Source organism: Ursus maritimus, unplaced genomic scaffold (genome assembly GCF_017311325.1).
Source record: "Ursus maritimus isolate PB19 unplaced genomic scaffold, ASM1731132v1 scaffold_8, whole genome shotgun sequence".
In the NCBI taxonomy this organism is placed as follows: domain Eukaryota; kingdom Metazoa; phylum Chordata; class Mammalia; order Carnivora; family Ursidae; genus Ursus; species Ursus maritimus.
In genome coordinates this window covers 50057954-50070569 of record NW_024426996.1, presented here as the reverse complement: position 1 = coordinate 50070569, position 12616 = coordinate 50057954, and the positions used below count along the sequence as shown (strand labels likewise).

The window sequence follows — 12616 nt, the reverse complement described above, 5'->3', positions numbered from 1 at the left end:
TCAATTGGTAGAGCATATGACTCTTGATCTCGGGGTTGTGAGTTCAAGGCCCACGTTGGGTGTAGAGATTACTAAAAAAAGCTAAGTTGAGAAGATCTGAACTTATTTCGCAGAGAAACCTATACACAGTTAACTTGAACACAAATATATACTCAACAGCTACAAAAAATGCTGGTCTCCTCTGGTGTTAACTACTAAAACCTTGTCACCAAGGCATTGACGAATCTCTCAGATAAGTGACATCATCTTCTGGGCACTGATCCTTCTTCAGTTGCGTCAAATGCTACTGATATTCAAGTGGAAGAGAACTGAGAATTGTCCACTGATATATTAAATGTAGCAGTGACCTTATCAACAGCAGCTCCATCCAAAAGGGGTTGGCAAAAGCTCAATTGGAGTGCGTTCCATAGAGGATTTTCCATTAGGGTCTAGCTGAGATGTTTAGAGAATGGGACTCTCCTAGGCTATATTTCCATAGATTTCTTTCTTTTGTTTGGTTATATTTTGGGTTTTTGCTACTGCACGAATCTATGCAAAGGCTGGAGATGCTTCTGCGGACATCAGCTGCTGTTGTCTTCCTATGTGGGCAGCCACTCTGCAGCAGAGTGCTAAGACTACCTGGGGTGTGGTGAGCTGAGAATAGCTGGGGTCTGGGGGGGTGTCTCTCACCATTTAATTAAAGCTCACACCTGCAGCCCTTCCTGCACCTGTCTGCAGCGCTCTGTGAAGCAGACAGCCCAGCAAGAACAGACAGCTTGAGATGACCAAGGGCCCAAGGATGTGGTTGATGGCGGGGAGGCGGAAAAGGGAGGGAGACAGGCAGGGAGAGGGGCCAGGTACATTTTTCAGTGCTTCCAAGAACCATCTGAATAGAGATTAGATTAAAGCTCTACGGAGGGGAGGGGTCCAGGGGAGAACTAAGCGGAGGCCTGGCAAAATCGGGCTTTGACTGGAGCCTCTCTGGCCTTTCCATGAACTCTCTGCTCTCCCCAGGGCTGCGTCTTCAATTATCAAAGGAGGTGACTTGTCTCTATGACAGCGAAGGTCCCTTCTGGTGCTCTGAGCTGGTATCACATCACTGCAAGGTCCGTGGGTTGAGACTTTTTTTTTTTTCTCCATAAGTAAGAAAGAATGTTTCAGAAATGAAGTTCATTTCGGAGCTCAACACTACAACCAAGGGATAATAACCTGAAACTGTGTTTTCATTACTCTTCTAATATGTCTTTCCCAGGCTTTTTGAGTATTTAACATGATCTTGTATGATTTTTAAACATTTACTATTGAACCCTAGTTGACATACAATATTAGTTTCAGGTGTACAATATTGATCGGACAATTCTATACGTGACTCAAAGCTCACCATGACACGTGTAGCCACCATCTGTCACCATATGATGTTATTACAATATTGTTGACTATATTCTTTATGCTGGAGTTTCCATGCCCGTGACAGGCATATTTTATAACTGGAAGTTTGTACCTCTTAATCCCCCTCACCTATGTCGCCCGTCCCCCACCCACCATCCCTCTGGCAATCACTAGTTTGTTCTCTGCGTTTATGAGTCCGACGTTTTATAAATGTACATCAAGGACATGGAACAGAGCTTAAAAGCCAGGTTTTAGCATCAGAGATGGAGCTGTGTGTAAGTTCTTCCACGGCCATTTGTTAGCTGTGTGACCAAAGGCAAATTGTGTAGCTTCTCAGAATCCTTGTTTTTTCAAATACAAATTGGGGATCATGCAAATACCTCTCATATGGGTTTTTGTGGGGATTAAATGAGATAAATGTATGTTAAGAGCTTAGCAGAGGGTCTGGGACACAGTTGGCATTCATTAGCTGCTTTCCCACCATTACCACCACCACCTGAGAAGTAGGAAAGGGCAAAAAGAATCAACCTATGTTACAGATAGGGAAGCCAGAGTCCACATGCAACTGGCAAGATACAGGAGGAGAGCAGAGTCCCACCTTGCTCATCAGTGAAGCTGTCTTTAGTCAGTAGCATCTTCCCTCCATTGTTACATAGACCACAAAAGCATTGTAGCCCTCCTTTGGAAGAATTTCAGAGTGGATGGAGGGGCTTCTGCTCAGTGGTAGCATCCAGAAAGAGGGAGATCTTCTTTTCGACATGAGCCAGTGGGATATGCTGGAGCCTGGGTGTGACTGAGACATGTTGGCAGGGAATGCTCTATCAGACAACTCAGAACCGGGAGAACTGGCGTCATCCTGTCCTGCCTGGTTGGCTGAACACCCTGTCCGGCCCTCACTGCAGAGTGAGTGGCGAGGATGAAGTCTGTGCTCACTTCCCCTCATACAGTCTGATCTGGAGCTAGAAGTATTGGAATCGTGTTTTGTTCCGTTTGGTTTTTAACGACAAGGAGGGATGAATGTGGGTTTGGGAGTGGGAGTGAGGGAAAGACCCTGAGTATAAACATTCAGATTGGAGGTTTGAAGAAAACAAAATTGGGGAGCTTGGGTAGCTCAGTTGGTTAAGTGTCTGCTTTGGGCTCAGGTCATGATCTCAGGGACTTGGTATCAAGTCCCGCATCGGGCTCCCTGCCCAGTGGGGAGTCTGCTTCTCCCTCTGCCCCTCCCCTGGTCATGTGTGCACGTTCCCTTTCTCTCTCTCAGATAAATAAATAAAATTTAAAAAAAGAAAACAAAATTATTTGCTTATGTAATAACTTGTTCTTATGTCTACCAATAGTCATTTAAATTTATTGATAAATACTAATATAATAATGTGCTTCATTTGGGGTAATGGCTTGCAAATACACTTTTTACGATAATGTAGTGTATAATCTACACTTTCTAAAATTTAAAATTATATTATACTTGCTAATTTTTTTTCCACTTTGGACATTTGAGTTAGAATATAACGTTTGTGGGTAAACATCACTTTTTAAATTTTTTTTATTTTTTATTAACATTAGTGTATTATTTGTTTCAGGGGTACAGGTCTGTGATTCATCAGTCTTACACAATTCACTGCGCTCACCGTAGCACATACCCTCCCCAATGTCAAGTTAAAATTATTAACTATTATTAAAATCTTATGAACTTAGGATGACACTTATATTATCCAATATTCCTTTCCAATCATTTTCAATGTGCACTTAAATTTTTGTAAAATTGTAATTAATATGTGTATACTATTTTGTGTACATATGTTTTTTACCTAACATTTTTTTCTTCACAAATTTCCGCATTTTCCCATGATGATATTCATTCTGTAGCTAAATATTCCATTGACTAAATGGATGTGGTAAATATCAATGTGTTTTTGCCTTTACATTATTTCTTTGGGATATATTCAGAAGGCATTTATGCTTTGATCAAAAGGCATACATATTTCATAATTCTTATAAAAGTTATCTAACACTCAGCAAATTGACATTGTTTTGGTCCCTATCAGTTCTCAGGGTAGTTCTAAAGTAATAATCTTTACAGTTGGCTTTGATTGATAGGAACTTACTAGAACAATGTACAGATTAGAAATAATTTTTACAGGGAAAAGGGACTAAAGCAGCTTTATTATACATCTATCAGAAGCAGTTTGCATCCATCTGGGCACTATGCAAAGATTTAGTTAGTAAATGGGAAATCTGGGATTTAAACCCTGGCAATATAGTTCCAGAGTTTATGCACTAAACCACTATGCTATTTTGCTCAACTCAACTCACTTCTTAAAGAACCCTCTGAGGGATGTCTCCTTAACTCCATTTTACAGAGAACACTGAGGCTGAGAGGGCTTAAGTCAAGGCCTCACACCGAGAGGTTCATATATGGAGTTGGTTTGCTTAGAACATATAGCTCTCTTAATTTCTATTGATAGTCATGATTATAAGAACTATTTTAGTTTGGTCTTAACACAACGATGAGGAAAACAATCGCTCAAGAATGATAATTACTGTCACCTGTCACACAGCTACTGGGTCAAAGAGACAATAGAGAACAGTGGCAGAACGGTGGGGTCTGCAGAACTCACGCCTCATTCAAGGCGTTTCTCATCCCAGCTACATATTGCCATGAGGGACAGCAGGCCCAACGTGGTATACCAGTTAGCTGTCACTATGTAACAAATTACCCCAAAGCTCAGAGGCTTTAAACAATAAGCATGTATTATTGTCTATAGTCTGTGGATCAGGTGGGTGATTCTTCTAGTCTTGGCTGGAGACACTCATACATGTGCAGTCAGCTGGGGGTTAGCTGTGGGTTGATTTGCTGATCTTGGATAGGCCCTCTCCCATGTCTCGGGCCTTGGCTGGGACAACGGAGACAACTTATCTTTGTTCGATATGATCTCTCATAGGCCAGTAGGCTAGTCCAAGCTTGCTGACATGGAGTCTTAACAGGTTTCCAAGAAAAAGAGAGAAGTAAACAAGTCCTTTTATGTCTAAACTCAGAAATGGTTCACTTCATTTCTGTTATATTCTATGACCAAGGTTAAGTCACAAGGCTAATCCAGAGAAAAAGCACGGGGATATAGACTCCAACCCTTTATGGGAAGAACTATAAAATGGCAATGCAAAGTGTGTGGACAAGAGGAGGGGTGAAGAATTGAGGCCATCTTTGCAATCAATCTACCACATCAAGTCTTCCAAGTTTTGAGGAGAAGCCAGAAATCCAGATCTTTATATGAAATCTCCTGAGTTTTAAGTATTGTTAACTGATTCACAAACTTTTAAGACACTGGTGTTCCAACACTGTAGACCAAACAGCTCATGTCTGGCTGGATGTAGTTTGTGGGCTGTCCGTCTGCAACTTCTGGGTAAAAAATTGCAAAGTTTTCATAGTAATTGGCCAAGAAGGAGATTTGAACATAGGCCTATTTGGACTCTAGGTCCACATTCATTCAGCAAACATTTGCATGCCTTCTAAGTACAAGGCTTCCACAAAGGAAGATAAATGAAACATAATCCCTTCCCTCAAGGAGTTTATGGTCATAAGTGGGAGACAATATGTAAACAGACATTTAATTCATGTGATTAAATGCTACAGATGCATCTTAGTGGGGGACACTTCTTACCCACTCCTCATGCTCCCTTCCCGTGAAGGAAGCTTGATTACTATAACTCTGGGTCTCTCTCTCTTTCATCAGTAAATTTGGGGAAAACAACTGGGTATGTTCAGTTCGGTTCTTCTCTTTATTCTTTTGGGGCCAGGCCTTGTCAAGGATGGTGTGTGTTCTCCTCTGATATTTCATGCTGAAAATCCTCCCAGAGCAGGTCTTCCTGGACTGCCCTCTCTCACCCCCAGCCCCTGGTGAGCACTGTTGAGAACAGCAGGGAAATCTGCCTGATTCTGGGGTTCAGGAAGCAAGCTCATTTAGCTCTTACATCAACCTATGTCTTCCTATCTAGCTTTATCAGCAATAGAGGTGACATCTTGGCCTCTGGCTTTCTCTTCTATTTATTTCTTAACTTGCTCAGAAGCAGGATAGGGAAGAAAAATGTTATTTATTGGGAGACACCTCAGAGGTCTCCACAGTGCTGTGATCAGCATTAAAGTGTACATATATGCATATATACAGGCCTATACACACACGTGCACATACATACACAGAGCTGTGAGCATATGACTGCTCTGACGTCTTGACATGCTGCCTTCCAGAAAACTCAACCCCGCATCTGAGCATCCCTAAGCCAGAATGTCAGTCTCATATTCAAGCAAAGGTAACAGAAATGTTTTTAACCCAAATAAAAGCTGGAGCTGAAACCGTGGAACAACACTTCCTATCACGTTACAAAATTACCCACTATATTTTGACACCTACGTTTCCTTTTAGGAGTCTTTCTAGGGTCGCCTGGGTGGCTCAGTCGTTAAGCGTCTGCCTTCGGCTCAGGGCGTGATCCTAGCGTTCTGGGATCGAGCCCCGCATCAGGCTCCTCCGCTTGGAGACTGTGTCTTCCTCTGCCACTCCCCCTGCCTGTGTTCCCTCTCTCGCTGGCTGTCTCTCTCTGTCAAATCAATAAATAAAATCTTAAAAAAAAAAAAAAAGGAGTCTCTCCAGATATCACCTGCTCTGATCCCACGGTAGCTTTTGGTCCCACATTGTGGCACCTGTACTTTCCTAAGCTGAGGGCCTAAGCTTCCCAGAAGAAAATGTGTTTGATTTCAAAGGACTCTTTCAGCTGCCTTCTGGGTCTTGAAATTTCATGAACGTATTCACCAAAAGGGTCCTGAGCCCCCACTATGTGGCAGGTGCTGCGTGCTGGGGAGGCAAGGACAGGAAGCGGCATGTGGGGGGTGGGGAGCTGCCATCTCTGAGGGAGATGTGAAGCCAAGAGAGGGAAGTGAGCAGCCTAGGCCCGAAGGCTGAGGAAGGCTCCAGGTCCTGAGGTCCTTAGCGAGAGGCCGCGAAAGCAAACTCAGTGAGTGGTCCTCTCATTTCCTCTGGCATATTTCTTATTTCATAGTGTTTTTATTATTTTTTTTTCCAGTAGGGCTCAGGGTCTGTTGTGTTGCCAAGACAGCTTGAGGGGAACCCTGCCCCTCCTGACACAGTTTCCATCTGTCAAGCATGAGAGGCAGATTGTAAGGTTGTGCGGGTTGGGGAAGCCCCGCTTCCTTGTGAGCTCGGCTACAAGCTCACCCACTTGCTCTCTTGAATTTCCTTGGCTTTCCCTCCTCCCTATGTGCTGCCGCCGAGACGAGTAGGAATTTAGTCCCATGGAAGCATTCTATTTCTCTCTAGCAGTTCGGCAAGGTAACATTGAGAGGGAAGCCACATCAGAAGAGGAGGCTGCCCCCACGAGCAGGCATCCGCCGGCCGGATGAGTCAGTCAGAGCCCTCGTTTCCATGAGGCGCTGTGGCAAGCAAGGGGCAGTTTATACTTTCCAGACACAAAAATCTGTGGCCTTACAGTATATGCGTAAGAGTCCCCATGACACGACATCACCCATGTCATCTCATGTTGACAAATCAATTCTAGGCCCAAAGTAAACTTTGGTCTAATCACCTTGTCACGATCTAGCCCCATCCTTTGACCAGGGGACAATGTCTGCGGAAATAAAAACTGTGGCATCCAATGACCTGAGTTTAGAACCCGGAGTGACCTCAGGTAAGTTATTAAACTTTCTAAATATCGGTTTCCTGTCCTGGATGAGCTCATAATAGTATCCACCTCAGAATGTAATTCAGTTTAAATGAGGTGATGAGGTGATGCGCTTAGCACTTGGGTGGGCCATATGAAGGCTCCGTGAGAAGTCCACCTGTCATTTCTGGGGCACCCTCTGACTTGCTGGTGATGGTGAAATAAAAGGGGTGGGAAGGTGCTCCTCTTGGTGTATCATAGGTCGTCCATGGTGCATGGCATGCGCTTTGCCCCTGCAGGGCACTGGAATGTTCCCCAGTCCAGCAAGGTCTTAGTGAATCAGAGGAGGGCATAGAGTTGCTGATGCCTTTTCTCATCCCAGAGGCAGCAGGTGGAGGCAGGGCTCCTCTGCGCGGATACACCTGGATGAAGCAGGAAGAATGTGGATTCCAAACACTTGAGGCCAAAGCACCGCCTGGAAAGACCTCTCCAGAGGCATCGTGAGAGGAAGGCTCTGAGGTCAAGTTGTTGGACAAATGGCAGAAGACAGAGAAAAACAAGAGGAAAACAGAGAATGTTTGACCCAATCCTCACCCTCTGCCTGATTCTCTCTCTTTCTCTCACCTCCTGGAAGCTGGACAGGAGACACTACCTGGCCGCATTTGGACTGTTTTAGGAAGGTGAATATAGCACAAGCCTGACCCCTTATTCGGACCCTTATCTACTGTGGGAGAGAAACTTCTCTTAGGATGTGCTCATTGGAACTTCTGCTCTTACAAAAGGATGGGAGCACCCCCCTCCCCACCACCAAGTGGGTTGGCGGCCCCTCTGCAGGGAGGATGCTTTTAGCACCTCAGGGTACTGAGGCTGATGGAAACCTGCGTGCATGGAGAGAATGGAGCGGCTCTCCTCCTTACATTGATTTAGGCTGATTTTCACTGTTAGACTCTTTAATAAAAGCTCTGGAGTGGGTTGCCATGGTTACGCTGGTTTTAACAGTTAGGAAATTAGGGCTAAGTGGTTTCCCTTGGGCCTGGCAGCTTTTAGCTGCTGCATTTGGATTTTTAATCTCTCCTGCTGGGAGACGCTGCTCTGCAGGGGAGGGGGGGAGGATCACAAACAGGTGTGTCCTGGGAGCCACTGGAGAGGTGGGTGAACTTGATATGAAAGAACTTATGCTTTTTCCATAGATAAGAGGTAAGAAAGGGTCAGACAGCTTCATCTGAATCCCAGCTTCGTCATAAACCACCTGTGTGACTGTGAGCAAATGATCTAACCAACCTCTCAGAGAAGTGTATGAACTCATAGGGTTGAATGAGACGGTGTGGAACCCATGGGAAACTTCCAGGTTGTGCTGGGCCACCAGGTGCATGTGATCGCAGGGGCTCCTAGAATAACCCCAGACGCTGGTCTCCATGCCATCCTGATTTTCAAGAGAAGGGAACGGAAGCGGGAGCTCAAGGACTTCTGACTAAGACTGACGTGTGTGTGTGTGTGTGTGTGTACGTGCTTCTGCTTCTCTGAGGGGCGGGGGTGGGGGGTTGGGGGGGCCGGGCTCTCCCTGTCCACTCTCCCTGTGGTACTTTTTGCTGCCTTCTCCTCAGACCAGCTCCTTCTCTTCTTTGGGGTTCAGCTGAAAACGAAGCCCTTTTCCAACCACTCTCATCAACCACCCCAATTGCCGGTTAATCTCTATCACTTTATTTATTTTCTTTAAACAATTCATTATAATCTGAAATTATTCTGTTGTCTTTAAACAACTCATCACAATCTGAAGTTATTGTGTTGATTATCAGGCTCCCCCGACTTGAACGTAAGCACCTGTGTTTCCTACTATATCCCTCAGATTTAACCTAATCTTGGGGATCCTCTGATGTCTGTGGCTTGAATTTGGGCTCTATGAATTGGATAGGAAAAAAATGACATCTTTATTTTCATCAACATCTACTGAAATTTAGCATTTCCTTCCATTGTGAGTGTAAGCAACAAACCACAGTGGTAGGAACTGTACGTGAGACTTGGTCACACACAGTTTTACGCGTATCTTGAAATATCATTTACACTGATCGCTGATAGGAAGTTATAGTATTATTTAAACCCACTGTTAGATTTTGTTATTTAATGCAATAGTGAAATTACAGATATGTTATTATATCACAATTTTAAAAGATTTTGGTAACTGTTTCAGTAGATTTCATTTCTTTTATAACCCTCCATATTTATTTTATGCATCTAAAAAACATTAGCCTGGGACACAATTCAACCATAACAGCTCTGTTCTCCATCATCATAGACAGCAATGGTGGGTCAGGTCCTCCAAGTTTCAAATCTCTTTTACCTCTTCTTCCATCTCACCTCTCTGACTAACTCTTCTGCCTTCCTTCTTCTCCCACTTCTAAGGGCCCATGTGATTACATTGGACCCACCTGAATAATCCAGGATAATCTTCCTATAGGGATAATCTCCCTATATGAAAGTCCTTCATTCTGTTTGTAAAGTCTTTTTGCCATGTAACATAGCATATTCACAGGCTAGAGGTTAAAGCATAGACATGTCTGGGGAGGGGTATTATTCTGCCTGTCTTACCAGTGTTCACTGTAATATCCTTTTCCACCTTGTTTGTAATATGTTGGGGGAAAGAGGCATACAATAATATCTACCGTATCTAACCATAGGCTTGTGGGGAGGTGCAAGTGAAATAAGGAACCAATGATACGAAGTGATATTAAATAAAATACCATCATCCTTAAAAAACAAACAAAAGTGGGGCGCCTGGGTGGCACAGCGGTTAAGCGTCTGCCTTCGGCTCAGGGCGTGATCCCGGCGTTCTGGGATCGAGCCCCACATCAGGCTCCTCCACTCTGATCCTGCTTCTTCCTCTCCCACTCCCCCTGCTTGTGTTCCCTCCCTTGCTGGCTGTCTCTATCTCTGTCGAATAAATAAATAAAATCTTAAAAAAAAAAAACAAACAAACAAAAGAGAAAAACATTAGCCTAAGAAAGGGGTCCATAGTTTTCACCAGATTGCCAATAGGGTTCATAGTACAAAAAAGGTTATTTACCTCTGTGGCCTATGACGGGCTTGGCATGTAGTAGGAGCTTGATAAAAAGGTTTTGGATGAATGAGTTACTTGGATGAAATATGCTGACATGAACAAGGTAGGCTGCTTGAACTTCATCCTAGGGCAATGGGAAGCCAATGGGAAGCAGGGACAAGAGTAATTATATTTGGATTAAAAACAAATCTCTATGGCTGCTGAGAGGAGAGGAAAATGAAGAAAGCAAGTGTGGACAGCAATGAAGAAGCCACGGTGGGTGGTTTGAAAGAGGCGGGGGGCAGAGGCCATAGAAAGAAATGGATGGATTTGAAAGCAATTCTGGAGATGAAATAGACACCCTGCGAGGACTGATTAGAAGTAGGGGTGAGGGACAACAAGAAGTATAGAACGACTGTGGCTTTCCTGCCCGAGTTCCTGAGTGGCAGTAGATGGCTTACTGAAAGGGGGACAGAGTGAGAAGGAAGAGGGGTTTCAGGGCAGGCTTCAGGGTAGCCGAAACTTCAGGAAAAGTGTTCTTATTTTCTCAGCCTGGCTTTGCTAAAATGCTTTTGAACTCAAATTAGGAACCTTTCTCAACTTCTCTGTTTTCTCATTGACACAATGGAGCTACTGGTATTTGGTTCTGCACACCTCGAATGCTGGAGTGACACTCTTCACCCACCCACGCTTTTCTTGGGTCAAGTCAGAAACATTTAAGCCTCTGATTTTGCTAAAGGAGTCTCAAAGTTAATGATTTTCCTGTCAGGCTTGAATAATAGTTAGGGTCTCATATGAATATTCTGAAAAAAATTAATGATTATTAATAATAAAAGCTAGTATGTATTGACCCTTCATCATATGTCACACAATACAATATTCCTTTCAATTCCCTATGATATCACTATGAGGTAGCTATTATATCCAATTTACAGATAAGGAAACTGAGGCTTAGGTTGTAAGTAACTTCCTTGAAATCACATAGTTGTAGGCAGTAGAATAGAAATTGAAAACATGCCATATGACTCTAGAATCAATATTCTTAATCACTACATATTCCTGTCTTCTTGGATTAATCACTGTTTTGGTGCAGGGGTTCACTGGAGTTATCCTGACCCCTAAGATCTAGATTGCATTGAAACATCCTTCCATTCCATATCCAGGCCTTCCCTGAGATGTCTGTGAATTCAGATGAGCTCACATTTTCATGTTGACCTTTGGCTCAGAGCTCCTACCTCTACGGGGTTATTTCGGTCTATGGACCATCTCGCACACGTTCTCACTCTTGGCCGTGTTCTGTCAGCCCAGATACAGGACCCACTGACTCTCCTTGATTTCTACCAAGCCTCTTACTCACACAGGCCTTTATGTGTGTAACACATTTTGCCAAAAGCCAAAAGATGGAGGATTTAGAACACAGAAGAATGCAAATTTAAAAAAACTGAATAATCGTTCTCTCTATTTTTCAGACGTCCCCTAGTGATTTTGCCATTTTATCAGTTAAGATTTAGGCTAAGCTGCTGAAACAGTGAGATTCTTCCTTTGGCCCAAAGGAAGAGCAGTCAGAATGAAGGGCATCCTTGCTCTCTACCGTCACTCCAACCACAGCTCCTTCTATCTTGTTGCTTTGCCATCCCCTGGGAGTGGCTGTGTCCTCATCTGCATGGTCAAAGCTGAGTCAAACCATGTCCACAAATAGCCCGTTGGAAGTAGAGAAGAAGAGGAATTGGAGGCCAAAGATTTCCTTCGAAGCAAATGGTGATGTACATCATTTCCATTCTCATTCCATTGGCAACACACAGTCAGGTGATCACGCTGGTTGCAATGGAGCTTGGGAAATGTAGTCTTTAGCAGGCAGTCGAGTGCCCAGCTGGAACTCTACTACTTTGCAAGAAATAGGGAAAAGATTTTTGGAGACTGCAGGTCTGTTCTTCAACCAATCTGGGTTCCAGCCTCTTGATCTTTGCTTAATCTCCTTCTCTCTCTTCTTTCTCTCTTTCTACTCTCCTTCAATCTCTGCTTTTTCTCTCTGCCTCCCACTTTTGCCCCCATTCTTATTTATTTCTAAAGCAGAAGAGTTTTGCCATCTCATTTTCCCCCCACCTGTTCTCCCATGTCTCAGGGTCTTACTTTCCATCCCAAATGACCTATAAAACTATTGTCCTAAACAAAGATGTTTTATATTCAATTTAGGAGTTGCTGTCTACTGTTGAGATATTTTTTCCTACCTGCCACACAGTAAATATAAAACAAGGCATCATTTTAAGAGATTTTTTCCACAAAAAACACTAAGAGTCACAGAAATCTATTGGCTTATAATGCAAATATCCCAAATCATAAGTGACTTAATAAACCTTCAAGAAACACAGGCTGCTCATTGGTTAAAGTGAAACAATTTCACACTACATCAGAGTATAAAATCTGGACTTCTGAGAAAGTCTTAGAAAGGGCAGCTGTTATTCTTACTTGAAAAGCAAAACGATCTTCGTGAGAGAGTTCTGCACTCTTCTTCCCCACCTTCTTAGGGGCCATCTGCCCTTAGTTCAG

The 12616-nt window shown here is 43.6% G+C and overlaps 1 long non-coding RNA gene across 1 annotated transcript; it reads left to right on the top strand.

The window, feature by feature from the left end:
• Window positions 1–6000: 6000 nt before the first annotated feature.
• Window positions 6001–8007, top strand: LOC121101431. The gene is made up of 2 exons (XR_005833406.1): window positions 6001–7062; window positions 7418–8007. It is a non-coding gene; the product is annotated as an uncharacterized LOC121101431 (long non-coding RNA).
• The last annotated feature ends 4609 nt before the right edge of the window (window positions 8008–12616 follow it).